The sequence below is a fragment of the Varanus komodoensis genome, unplaced genomic scaffold (assembly GCF_004798865.1).
Source record: "Varanus komodoensis strain SLA01 unplaced genomic scaffold, ASM479886v1 scaffold7_3, whole genome shotgun sequence".
NCBI classification, from domain to species: Eukaryota; Metazoa; Chordata; class Lepidosauria; order Squamata; family Varanidae; genus Varanus; species Varanus komodoensis.
Window position 1 is genome coordinate 9,288,846 of NW_025336480.1, and position 13,112 is coordinate 9,301,957.

Sequence of the window (13,112 nt, forward strand, 5' to 3'; positions counted from 1 at the left end):
AACATGATGTTCTGATATCTGAATCATGATGTTCTGGATCAAATGGAGAATTAATTATTATGGGAGGGGGAGATGAACAGTGAGGACCCCATTGACCCTTTGATGAACAGGGTTCTGAGAAGGGCTTAATACCTTGATTAACAGTTGTTTCCACTAGGGGGAACTGCTTTCTGTAAATTGGTGCAAGCCACTGCTTCTCTGCTCTAGTAAACTTAACTGCTTGTCTCATTTCCCAGAATGCTGGTTTACAGCCCCAGTCCAATTAAAGTGATTTCTAACATGGTGCATATTGCAGGAATTTGTTACAGGAAAGATTCCTTTGCTGTTATTCCTCCTTATTCCTATGATCAACACCTGATCTGAGGTGTTCCTGGTCTGAGGCTTCCAAGGAGATTAGAGGTAAGAATTACAACAGTAATAACCTTGTCAATACATTAATAGTAACTACTAACCACTCCTTGTCATGGTTAGATTAGCACCTTCATTCAGATACTCATACATCCATTTTGGGTATCTTCTAAATACCAGCATTCCTTTAGAAATAATGCAATCTGGAAACTTTGGATTTGAGCTTGTTAGTTGCTTTTTAACTGCAAAACTTAGGAGCTGTTTATCTCAAAACATGAAAATTATATCTGATGGACCTCATTACTGCATCCCCACCCAAAAACAGACTACGGTCATGTTCCTGCCACTTAAAATTCCTTAACCTAGTATTTTTGTTCTCAGTAAGGTGAGTAAGGGGAGGCATGATAGAGGTGCTTTCAAATGGTGTGGAGAAAGTGGAGAGAGAGACATTCCCCCCCCCCCCATAACACTCGAACCTGGGGTTGTCTCATGAAGCTGATTGGTGGGAGGTTTAGGACAGACAAAAGGAAGCACTTTTTCACACCACGTATAAAGTTGAACTATGGAATCTACTGCCACAGGAAGTGGTGATGGTCTCCAGTTTGGATGGCTTTAAAAGGAGACTGGACAGATTCACAGAAAGGGAGGCTCTCAGTGGCTACTAGCCTTGGTGGCCGAGTGCTGCCTTCTTCCCCAAAGGGGGCCTGCCTGCATGCACCAGTTGCTGAGAAGCTTGGGCAGGTGGTCTTGCACCCCTCCTGCTTGAGGAATCCTGTGGGCAGCTGGTTTGCCACTCTATCTAGTCCATGGAGTGCTGTGAACCCTTGGTCTAATCCAGCATGGCTCTTCTTGTGGTCTTGGAAACTGGGCACGTGTCATGGCAGAGGACAGAATTGTTTACAGCATGTCGTCTCTACCCCGTTCCCCAACCAGCTTGCTGGTTCAGCAAATAGTCAGAAAAAGTTGGCAGCAGTGTGCGCACTGAGGAATGGTCCTTGCCTGAGTGGTTTGCAACTTCTTGCAAACAAACTGAGCTGCAAGGCAGAGTGGCAAATGAACAACCACTCCTTGCATGCAGGAGCAGAGTTCACTGTTCAATCGTGGTGATTTAGTTGTGAAATTGGAACAGGCAACTATCCCGAGGCTTTTAAAATGCATTAAAATTTGTCAAGGTTAGTGGTACAATCATGTTGAAGATGTACCAGTAAAAAAAAAAAATTTCTCTCCCTCTGGCTTTTTTCCCCACCCCTTTCTGTATTCCCCCAACCAAGGCTCCACCCAAAGTTAGAATACTGTTTTTTCTTTTTATTGAGCCACTGATTTGTTGTTGTATAAAATACCATATTTTTCGCTCTATAAGACGCACCTGACCATAAGATGCACCTAGTTTTTAGAGGAAAACAAGAAAAAAAATATTCTGAATCAAATGGTTTACTGAACTATTTAATAAACTATAACAGAATACAGTAATACCGTATTTCAACCTTGTAATGTGAACAGCAGTCAACAGTGGCATTAAGAACCATCATCACTGTCATTAACAAAAGAGAGACTTTAAAGTTCGAGTACTCATCTAGTTTTCGTTGAACCCACAGAACTCATCATCACTAGAGTCAGAATTTATGAAGCTCTGTTGCTCACAATCACTGACATCACTTTCTTAGTTAGTGGTGGAATTATTGAAGGAATCCACAATCTACACCAGTTATACAAGAGCTGCTGCAGACAATGCAATAACAAATCTAAAAAAGCCAGTAATGTCCACGCTGCCCTACTAGTAAATAATAGAAAAAAAACTTCTGCCAAAAAATGAGATATTATACGGTAAATCAAACACACAGCGGACTAAGTAGCCTTTGAAGAATAAACTTGATACATGAAGGTAATGCTGTTCAAATATCCACTGATCCTAAAAAAAAAAAAAAAATGTGTCTGATCAACCAACAGATAACTGATCCATGGAAAGCTTCCTGATAATCACAGGCACATTCCCCATCTCTTCCCCATGGACTTCATTAAAAGACGGGTTGCCATTTGAAAACACACACTGACCTGTGATTAACAGCTCTCACCTGCGCCGGAGGAGGGGGACGGAGCAGGGCACGCCGAGCGCGTGCTGGCCAGGTGGTGCCACGTGGTGCAGGCGGCCAGCAGCGTCCCGGGCGTCGGGCACACAAACATTCGCTCTATAAGACGCACAGACATTTCCCCTTAGTTTTGAGGGGGGGAAAGTGTGTCTTATAGAGCGAAAAATACAGTACATCTGATGGATAGTTGTGCTGGAGTGAATGCAGAGACTTGAAGCAATCTAGGGAAGTGCAGTTTTTGTTGTCGCTGATAGAAAAGTGGGGAAAAGTAGGTCCAGTTCTTCCATTAGGCCTAGTGAATTACTTGCTGTAGGAGGTGGCAGTGGTAGCCCTTTCTTGCCGTTTCTTAACATTGATTCAATTTATGTCCTTCCTTTCTGTTAAAAATGGCATTCAAGGCAGTTCTCACCAAGCTAGCCTGCTGCTTTTAGATTTGGTCTAGTGCAGGGGTCTCAAACTCGCGGCCCGCAGGCCAATTGCTGGGACGGGCGGAGCACGAGGAAGGGGCCCTGCGGCCTTCAAAGCACCGGCGGCACCTGGGCCGGCCTCCGGATGAGCAGCCCACCACCACCGCGGTGGTGGACTGCTTGATGCGGCCCAGCCTCACCCAGACTCTACTTCCAGCGGCCCCCAGGTAAGTTGAGTTTGAGACCCCTGTTCTAGTGGAAGATCCTGTAGCAAGACCAATACTGAACTAAGATTCAGTGGGGTGATCAGATTCTGTATAGGTAATGCAGGTGTTGTATCCTTAGCTTTCAGGCAGCAAAATGCCTTGGGCCAGTCCCAGGGCAGGCATCAATTGAGCATGCTCAGTCCAACTAGTACTTTTCTTCCCTCGAAGCCTTTTTCTTTAAAATTAATTCTTTGAAGGATTCTTCCCATCTGTGTGTGGAAAAGGTTTATGTTTGGTTCTCTTTCAATGGATGATTTGATCCTAGCACCTTTTAAAAGTAATGTGTTTTTTTAGTTTGCATCCCTCCTTCATACCAGAAAGTAACACTCAGGATAGCTTGTTTGTAACATTTAAGCCCAAACTTTTACAAATTGAAATTTAGAGCCCTGCCTTTTCTTGAAGTTTAAGGCAAAGAAAAAATGTGCTTATCTCAACTGTCAGTAAAGGAAGGAATTGAAAAGCTTGTGACAGGTCAACCCTGAAAAATTGTTTCCAGTAATTGAACAGAGAAGTTGAAAATGTGAAATACAAACAGTGTCTCTGAGCACATGCAGAATTCAGGCAAAAATGACATGCAGAGAAAGCATTACAGAAAAAATTCTGAGTAAAGAATTGGATAGGCTCAGGCTGGTCAAATGATTTCTCGTGGGTAAATTCAACAAGGTAGACATACATTAAACTCGTAGATAGTCTGTTCCTTATGGTGAATACTTAAGTGTGGCCCTATCTCTTTTTCTTTTGCTTGTTTGATGGGGAGCATGTTTTCAACCCTACTCAAAGAGGACACATTAATTTGGATTATGTGTGTTCTAGCTATTGATCTGAAGTAGACTATTCCTTTAAAAACCAGTCTGTGCTGTCTGACAGGGTACGGTGCACCTTGACTTGAAGAAGGAGGCACCTTTGGACGGGGGGTTAGTCTTTTCATAGGATCATAGAAGTGTAGCATTGGAAGTGTGGTGTAGTGGTTAAGAGCATGGGACTGGGACTCAGACGATCTGGGTTCTAGTCCCCGCTCAACCATGGAGCCAACTGGGTGACTTTGGGCCAGTCACAGACTCTCAGCCCAACCTACCTCACAGGGTTGTTGTTGTGGGGATAAGATGGAGGAGGAGATGTAAGCTGCCTTGAGCCCTTTGTAGGAAAAAGGCAGGATATAAATTGGAAAATAAATAAATAAAAATAAAATAAAAGTGGCTAGAATGCCAACAGGTCCAACCCCCGCTATTGCAGGACACTAAGCTACACCATCCCACTCAGATGACTGTCCAGAGGCTTTTTGGATGTCTCTAGTGAGGGAGAGCCCACAACTTCCCCAGGTAATGGGTTACATTGTCGTATTGCTCTGACTGAGAAAATTCTTCCTGGTGTCCAGTCTAAATATGTTTTTTTTAAACTTAAGTCCTTTATTCCATGCCCTGCACTCTGCAATGAATGAGATCTTGTCCTTCCTCTTTGTGACAGCCTTTCCGATACTTGTAGAGTATATCACCCCTCAGTCTTCTTTTCTTGAGGCTAAACATGGCCAGTTCTCTCGATCTTTCACACAGGACTTTTACTTTCTTTCAGTGCATTTTCTTTTTCTTGTAACCTTGTAAGTCTGAAGACATTTGTAGCACTGTTTGCTTGATATAGTGAAGAGCTTCATGTGCGTGGAACTCAACTCAGTATGTTTGCTAATCTGCTAATCTGCATGCTTGCCCTTACCTTTAATTCTTCTATCCTTACTACAGTTAGGCGTGGATAATGAAAATAGAGACACGGCTTAGGAGACAGATCGCAAAACTGAATTAACCCAATATCTATGGAAGGAGTAGGGTTGATTTGTTCTCATGCCAAAAGCAAGGAAGGAAACACATCACATCAGAAACAGCTTTAGCAGATGTTATTATTTCTTTACCCTCAAAACACACCCAACTCATGAGGGCAAGTTCTCGCTCACCCCTCATCAAATTGCTCCCAGTGTAAATTACTAGGCTATGTGAACATGAAGGAATTCAATTGAAACTGAAAAAAATCAATTGAATTTAAAACCTCATAATGAAAGACAAACTGTCTAATTTCTAAGTGTATTCAGATATTTAATTTATTTAATTTCTATGCCACTTGTTTGTCAGGATGACTCTCTAGGTGGTTTACATAATTAAAATGCACAAATAAAAAATAATACATTAAAGTCAAAGATAAATAATACAGCAATATAAAAGCAATGCTAAAATAACAACCATTGTCCTTGTAGTTTTAAATTCATTTGTGTTGGTAAATGCTATATTGTAGCACTGCATTTAAAAATTCTCCCTTTTAAATACACAAAGGATGCATGTTTGAGTTTTACTTAACCCTCACATTTTTGCTTGTTTTATATGTCTTCTAGTTACATGAATCTATAGTCCAGTATGATGTGGGCTCTGGGACTGACTGCCCCTGTTTATCTTGTGTCTCTACTGGAGCTGTAAAATTAGACCTGTAGAACAAGGCTTCCACTTGCAGAAGATGGACTTCTTCTACAAGGAGCAATCTTGATGTAGGAATTGCAGTCAGCGGAGACCAGGAGCAGATGGATGGAAGAAAATTTAATCAGGTGCTTAAGTAGAATCCGTTTGCCCTGAAATCATATTCTACTATATTAACATTAATTATTTAATTATAATTAATGATTTATCCATCGCATTAATAACACAATACATAAATTAATTGTATTAATATTAATAATACATTGATTACATTATTATTAAGATCTGTAGGGGGATTTAGAGAGCATTGCTCCACAAGTTTAGGCAGAAAAAAGACCTTTTTTTCTTTTTTCTCTCTCTCTGCACTTGCATAGGATTATTCCTCTAAGGATTTACAGAAGGGGTGGGCAACTTGCAGGCAAAAACACTTGGAAGGTTACAGTTCTCATTGTTCATCACTTTTGGGTATGCTAGCTAGAGTTGATGGGAATTATAGGCGGAATTTCTGAAGGGCAACAAATTGCTCACCCCTGACTTTATACCTTTCCTCTGATGGTGTTACTAATGCATGCCTTTATCAGGACCAGCCAGAGTGTCATGAGATAGTGAATTAGCTTTTAAATTCTACAGAACTCTTTATCAGGCTACATGTTAAAAAGCTGGCTGAGTATTGTAGTCACATTGTCTGCGTTTAGTCACAGCCTTAAGAGGGGAGTGCAGAGAGACACTTTTCTCCTAACGCTGGAAGTGTTCTTTGTGTCTCATAATAAACATACACATAACACACTCACTTGCATATAACCAAGTAGTGAGCGAGCCAGATAGACCCATTAAGCTATTTCTACAGCAGAGGTTTTTAAAGCTGATTACTTTTAAGTGCCTGGCAGATGTCTGGTTCTATGATGGCAAAATCTCAACGAGCACCTTGAGAGATCTAACAGTGCATCTGTTGCTGCTAGAAAATGAGGTTGTAGGAGTGATCCAGCCGGTCCCTGCAATCTTCCCCTGCTTCTCTTTCAAGCACACTGTTGGATTTGTGCTCATTGTGCCAAAAGGAGCACTCTAAATTATCCTTTACTACTCTCACTGTAAGGCAGCTTTCCCTTAACCTGGTGCTCTCTAGATGATGGGGATGATGGGAGTTGAAGCCTGACACACCTGGAGAATACCAGGAAGGCTACCGTGAGGTATGGGGAGCTTGCTTGAGGACTTGTTCCAACATCTCAGATCTTTTTTTCCTCCATTTTCCCTTATGAGACCAGTCTTCCTCCAGGCTCTCCTGGTGGCATTAACTGGACTTCTGATCTCCAAATAAACATGCAGAAGCAGCCTTAGAGAGGTATTTTTAAACAACCAGGATTACACTTGCTCTTTGCACTGCTGCTGATGATCTGAGGACAGTGGAAAGTGGGTAAATTAGTTGTCAGTCCTTGACTCCAATTTCCCTGTGTTCAGGTGGAAATATACTCCACTAGGGGGAGAATACAGGTGGTCTAGCACTGTTTGTGCCTTCACAAAACCGTATCCATGCTGTGGAGTGGAGCAGACTTGAAGCAAAGATGCATGCTGCAAGACTGTGTTCATGTGATTGAATATTTTAGTGACACTGCATTTCTGCCTAAGATTCCCTTCTGTTTCCCTCATGGATTTGCAAGCTCCATAATTACTTCCTTGGGCTTTTTTGCCTTACTTGAAGGCCAAGAGCCGCTCTGCTTTAAAAAATAAAATTAACTGGGCACTACTTCATGCCCTGTATTGCATCACAGGAAACATGGGGCAAGGCATGCATAACTATTCCTTCGCACTTTACTTGTGTAAGAAGTGGTTTAGAGACTGTTTATTTTCCTTGTCTGTATCTTTGACTTTCCTCCAACCTGCAGAACTTCGCAGAGCTGACCCCTGCAATCTAGCACATCATGTAGTGGCCACCCACCCTTGACCTCCACACTGCCTTGCCCCGGAAAAGTAGGAAACAATGGATGCTAACATACAAAGTTAGAATGTGAGGTCCTTCAAGCCCAGTATTGTTGTCCAGCAACAACCCTCCAGAGTTTTCAGCGCGAATTTTCAAGGTGAACCTGGAGATTCTTCCTGGGACTTTCTGCATTAAAAGCATGTGCAGTCCCAACGCTAATGCTAATGATGTCGCACCATTGCAAGGCAATGTTTGCACAATGTAACTAAAACTTGCTAAGGCCCAATTCAAGGTGTTGGTGATGACCTATAAAGCCCTAAATGGCTTGGGTCCTGGTTACCTGAAGGAGCGCTTACATCCATATATGCCCGGCCGCCCCTTGAGATCGGCGGGAGAGGCCCTTCTCCGGGAACCCTCCGTGAAAGAAATTAGGAGGGTGGGTACTCGGAGGAGGGCTTTCTCTGTGGTGGCGCCCAATCTATGGAATGCGCTCCCCAGAGAGGTCCGCCTGGCGCCGTCGTTATTTGTTTTTCGGCGCCAGGCGAAGACCTTTTTATTTAAGCGGCATTTTAACTGTTAATATTATTGGATTTTATCTGGCCAGGGCGGCTTATTTTATATTGTATTTTTGTATTTTTAATCTAATGTTTATATTTTTTAATTTAATATTATAATTATTTTTTAATTTATTGTTGTAAGCCGCCCCGAGGCTTCGGCAAATGGGGCGGCATAAAAATGTTTTAATAAATAAATAAGGCAACAAGAAAAAGTGGGGATGTACCGCTGAAGTTTGGTGACAGTGCTGAATTTTAGTGCAAATTGTAGCTTTCTTTGATTGGAGGAATAATTTCTTTCCAATTGCAGCTTTCACCCAGCAGTGCTAGCAGGTGTGTGTGTCAGTTTATGCTAATAAAACAGATTTGGTATAATTATGCCAAATCAGCGCTGGCTACTCAGCCAAGGGTTAGCAGGTTCAATAACTTCAGCTCTGTCTATGAGGGTGCTTTTGCTGTTCCTCCATGAAGATTCCCTGGGTCCTTCATGATAGTCCATCAATGGATCCATGACACTCTTCTTAGACCGAGACATGAAAGTGAACTTCAAAAAGTTGCATGAATTTATATTATTTAAATGCATTTGCTTTGTGCCAGTTGTCTACTAATTGTCGATATTTGTTCACTGATCTAGTTCACTAGATTTGCAATAATCAGGGGAGAAAGATATTTTTGTATATTGAATGTTGTGCCTTTCTGGAAGTCTTCCTTGGGAATTTTATGTAAACTAAACTTCTGATTTGTACATTATGAGGTAGGAGACCTAAACAAGTGGTTGTATTTCTGTAGGTATTAAAATGTAGAGCGCCATAATTTGCCTTTCTGGAAAGTGGGGGGAAAGAAATTCCTAGCACAACCTTGAAGTTAAAACATGGACAGCTGAAAACCATGAAACTTCTGACTGAATGAACGAAAGTAACCTCTTTGCTGCACTTGAGTGTAATGCTTTAAGCGCTAATTTTATTTTCTACTGAAAGGATTTTTTGTTGTCCATTGACAGTGGCTTTCTTCTGGCAGGATTTTTCAGCCAACTATCTGAATAATAATAATGTTTAAAAAGATCCTTTCAGTTCACAGGCTGCTGAGGGTGGTGTGATACTGTGATCTGCCAACACCAATTCAGGCTTGTGTTTCATTCAGGGAAACTATTTGCATATTCTCTGTTCACCTTATTTGCTTAAACATGTCTGAAAAGGCAAAGGTCTAAGCCACTGAAGTTGAAGAATGAGCCGTCTGGTAACTTAGTTAGGTTTTAATACTTGTTACTTGCTTGCTTTGTCACAGAGTGGAGTTGTGAGATATCAGGAGACGTCATGATATCTCTTAAAAATTATTCCGAGAAAGAAAAAAAGGAAAGAGCAACATGAAACAGCTGGAAGGGGGGCAGGGAGGAAAGGATTTCATTTGACATTTCATTTCTGTTAGAACTAAAGGCCATTTAGTTGGTGACCTATTCCGAAAAACTAAAATTTTGCAGCAAATAAACCTGTCACTGTATTAGAATTAGTTTGTAAAGGGACACTTTATGGTAGTAGGTTCAAAGTTAATAAAAGGCAATGTTTCTTCAAATAATATAAATTAATATATAGATTTCATTAAGATGAAGTGACAAACTGGATTTAGATAAATTTAAAAGTAGGTCCTTGTGTTTTTATTATTGAGAACTAAATAGAACATCCATTTGCAAGGTATTCGGTCAGTCCCTGAGTTAGAAACTTCTGAGTCACAAACAATTCATACTTACAAATGAGCTGCCATAAAGCCTATTAACTTTTAAAAAATGCTGCAGAAAATCACTGTAGAAAGAAAGGAAGCAAAAGCGGGGAGATGGTGGGCTGGCAAGCATGCCTTCTTCCCCTCCCATCTGGAGAAGGAAATCTGCGACAAGGAGGCACTGATGAATTTGGCTGGAAGAGAAGCTAAAGCTATTCATGGTGTCTCCAATTGCACAGGGGTCTTGTGTCCCTGAGCCCACAAATGTGGGGGGCAACTGTACGTGATCCAACTTACATACAAATTCAACTTAAAATTTCTGTTTTCTCAGGAATGGAACTCATTCGTAACCCAGGGACTGCCTCTACATATGATTTAGGAATTGCCATGAAGTTGTTATGTTATCAGTAAGATTTTACACTCTGATGAGATGACTGAAGAAAGTTAATTCAAAGCAAAAGTAGCTTCCTGATTGCCTCCGCTTATTCCCTCCACTTCCTATACTCTCTTCTGTGCAACAACTGCTTAGGTGCTAACACAACCCCTGCCCCCCACCATCTTCTCAAGGCTGGGCAAAACCAGTTCCACCAGTCCTTCATAGTAGGGCTTGATTTCTAGTCCCTTGATCATCTTTGTTCCTCTTCTCTGAATTTGTTCCTATTTGTTAAAGTCCTTCTAGAAGAATGGTGCAGTATTTGTAGTCCGACCAAATTAAATTATACCTAGCTTGCAATTGACTACAATGCCAAGATCCTTTTTACACCTACTGTTGTTAAGCTAGGCATCTCCCATCTGATTTCTCTTTCCAAATTGAAGAACTTACTTACTTGCTTAAGTTTCATTTTGTAACTTTCTCTCCAGTTTCCTAACCTAAGGATATTTGAAGTTTCTTTCTATCTTCTAAGGTATTAGCAGTCTCATTCAGTGTTCTGTTATCTGCAAATCTGATAAGGAACCTAACCTGTGCAACTCTTCCTCCACCTTATGAATAAAAGTGTTGCAGGGCCAGGATTGAATTCTGTGGTACTCCACTTGACACATTTCTCCTGTTTGATGAGGATCCTCCGAGAAACATTCTTTGTATATACTTTTCCTGGCAACTCCAGAATAAGTGCCATTAAACTTGGTAGGTAGCCCCTTTTGAAGCAATACCTGGAAACTGTTCGTGAAGATCACTGTTTTGGTTCTGCTCTAACAAGAAAGACAGAGGAAAAGACAGACAAAAAGGGAAAATAACAGGCAGGATATTTCAACATCCCAGTTCTAGGCTGGTTGTTTCCAGTGTGGTGCCCTCTGGAAGGAGTGACCTGCAACTGCTGTCATCCCCATCCACCTCAGATAATTGCCAAATTGGTAGGAGATGATTGGAACTGTAGTCCTGTGCAGCAGGTTGGAGGAGGGAAAAGTATCGGGCTCCTCACACACACCGGCTGAAAGTCCTTGTGTTCCTTGCCTATAATATATTACTACATTTATTTCCACCAGTTTTATAAGCCATATTCAGCTCCACTGCTCTGGTTAGGACTGATGTTCTAATGAGTACATTTTATTTTTCTTACATACCAGCTAGTCTGCAGAGTGCATCTGTGAGTTCTGTGCCTGCTGTAATTACCCTCTATTTGCATTTGTGCAGGGTTTTTTTTTGTTTTGTTTTGTTTTTGGGGGGCTCAATAGCATTCCTATTTCACTCAGTTACTTCATCCAGTGAGAAAGGATCTATGAAAAATGACATCTTTAAAGCCTGACCAACTAAATGGGTCTCTTCCTTAATTGAAAAGATAGGAAAATATTCCATTATTAAAGAGCACATGATCTCATGAATTACCAGAAACTCTTCATCTGGTATCATGAAAAACCCTACTAACTATTTTTTAAAAATTGCACAGGGATTTAATGAAAATCTTTACTAGCTTATTTTTAAAAAGATCTACACTTCTATACTAGATGGTATTAATATTGAAGGTTCTGTGCAACCTGAAACTTGGTATATACTTTTACTAGTAAAGTGGATCCATAAAAGATACAGGCTGGATTTGCATAATCATAGTGACTTCATGCTCCCAGCATGCTACTTATGCATAATGCAGTTTGCCTAATTACCTTCACTGTACACTGCTTCCTGTGTTATCTGAACCTGGTGGGATGTGGCTTCAAAACAATCTGACAACCCTACAACAGGTCATGAAGCCACCCCTCCTGCACACTTTGTTGGGCTCAAACAACACAAGACGCCATTTAGAGTTTGGAAAATCATGTTGCGTGTAACCAGCAGGCAGGTGGCAGGATTAGGGTTACCCTCATTCCCCACAAGATCCTGGAAATTTGGAGCTCTTGCCCTCCCAAGTCACCTTAGATATTCGGTACCTTCAGATATTTTGCAAGGTTCAGAAATTCAACAGCTGCATTCATTCCCAAATTTAAGATTATTACTTGCTGTGTGTGCAGATGTTAAAGGTACAAAAAAGGTAACTTTTGTTGAAAAAGTGGAAGCAAATGAAAAAGTTCGCAAGATCCAGAATTATATGTCAGTGACTCTATACTGAGCTTCTAATTGTTGAAAGGTGGAATATAAAAATATAGAACAAACCACTGGAAACAAAGAGGATCTCGGATATAGTGAGGGTTACCTAGTAAACCCTTTGTATTCACTGATGTATATTGAGTTAAGTACTTACCTACAACTTGGAAATGGAGGAAGCTGTTATTACATAGAAACAGAGTGAGTCAGAAGGGGTCTCCCGGGCCATCTAGTCTGACCCCTGGCTCCAGCCAGCTCCATTCATGACATACCCACCATGTACATGTCCAGCCTTTCTTTGAACACCCTCACCAATGGGACCTCAACCCACCTCCCGTGGAAGCCCATTCCACACCCTCGGGGGCCTAACTGTCAGGAAGTGCTTCCTGGCATCTAAATGGAACCTTGGTTCAACCCTAACCCTTATTGGTCCTTCCTAGTTCTGAATAGTGAAGAGGTTTATTCTTAGGGACACCAAGTAGAAGAAAGGGGAAAGAGAAAAGTGTGGTGAATAAGACTTGAGAAATAAAGTGAAGACCTGTTTGCATTCAGTTCTTGTTTGTGGATCTGCCTTACTGGGAGGAACAGTCAAGAGAGGCAAGAGGCTTGATGTTTGTAACTGCTGCAGGCTCTTTCTTAGCAAGTGTCTGGCCATCCTCCTGGGGGGCAGGTTCTGAGTTGATTGGGCCAGGGCAAAAGGTATGCTAACCTGTCCCCCTCCTCCCCTGCATGCACCTCAGAAATGTATGCCATTTATCTTAGACTTGCACTCAGTGGGGAGTTGAGAGAACTTACCTGCTGGTTTCTTCATTACTGAGATGTGATCATGTGTTCTTGTGCACAGTGTGCCC

At 41.5% G+C, this 13,112-nt stretch overlaps 1 protein-coding gene across 1 annotated transcript in view; it reads left to right on the top strand.

The window, feature by feature from the left end:
• Positions 1-377: 377 nt before the first annotated feature.
• ACSL6 (acyl-CoA synthetase long chain family member 6) overlaps positions 378-13,112 on the top strand; it is an 80,313-nt gene continuing 67,578 nt past the window's right edge. Inside the window, exon 1 of the mRNA XM_044454531.1 lies at positions 378-399. The gene's annotated coding sequence lies outside the window, so the exon portion shown is untranslated. The remainder of the gene's footprint in view (positions 400-13,112) is intronic.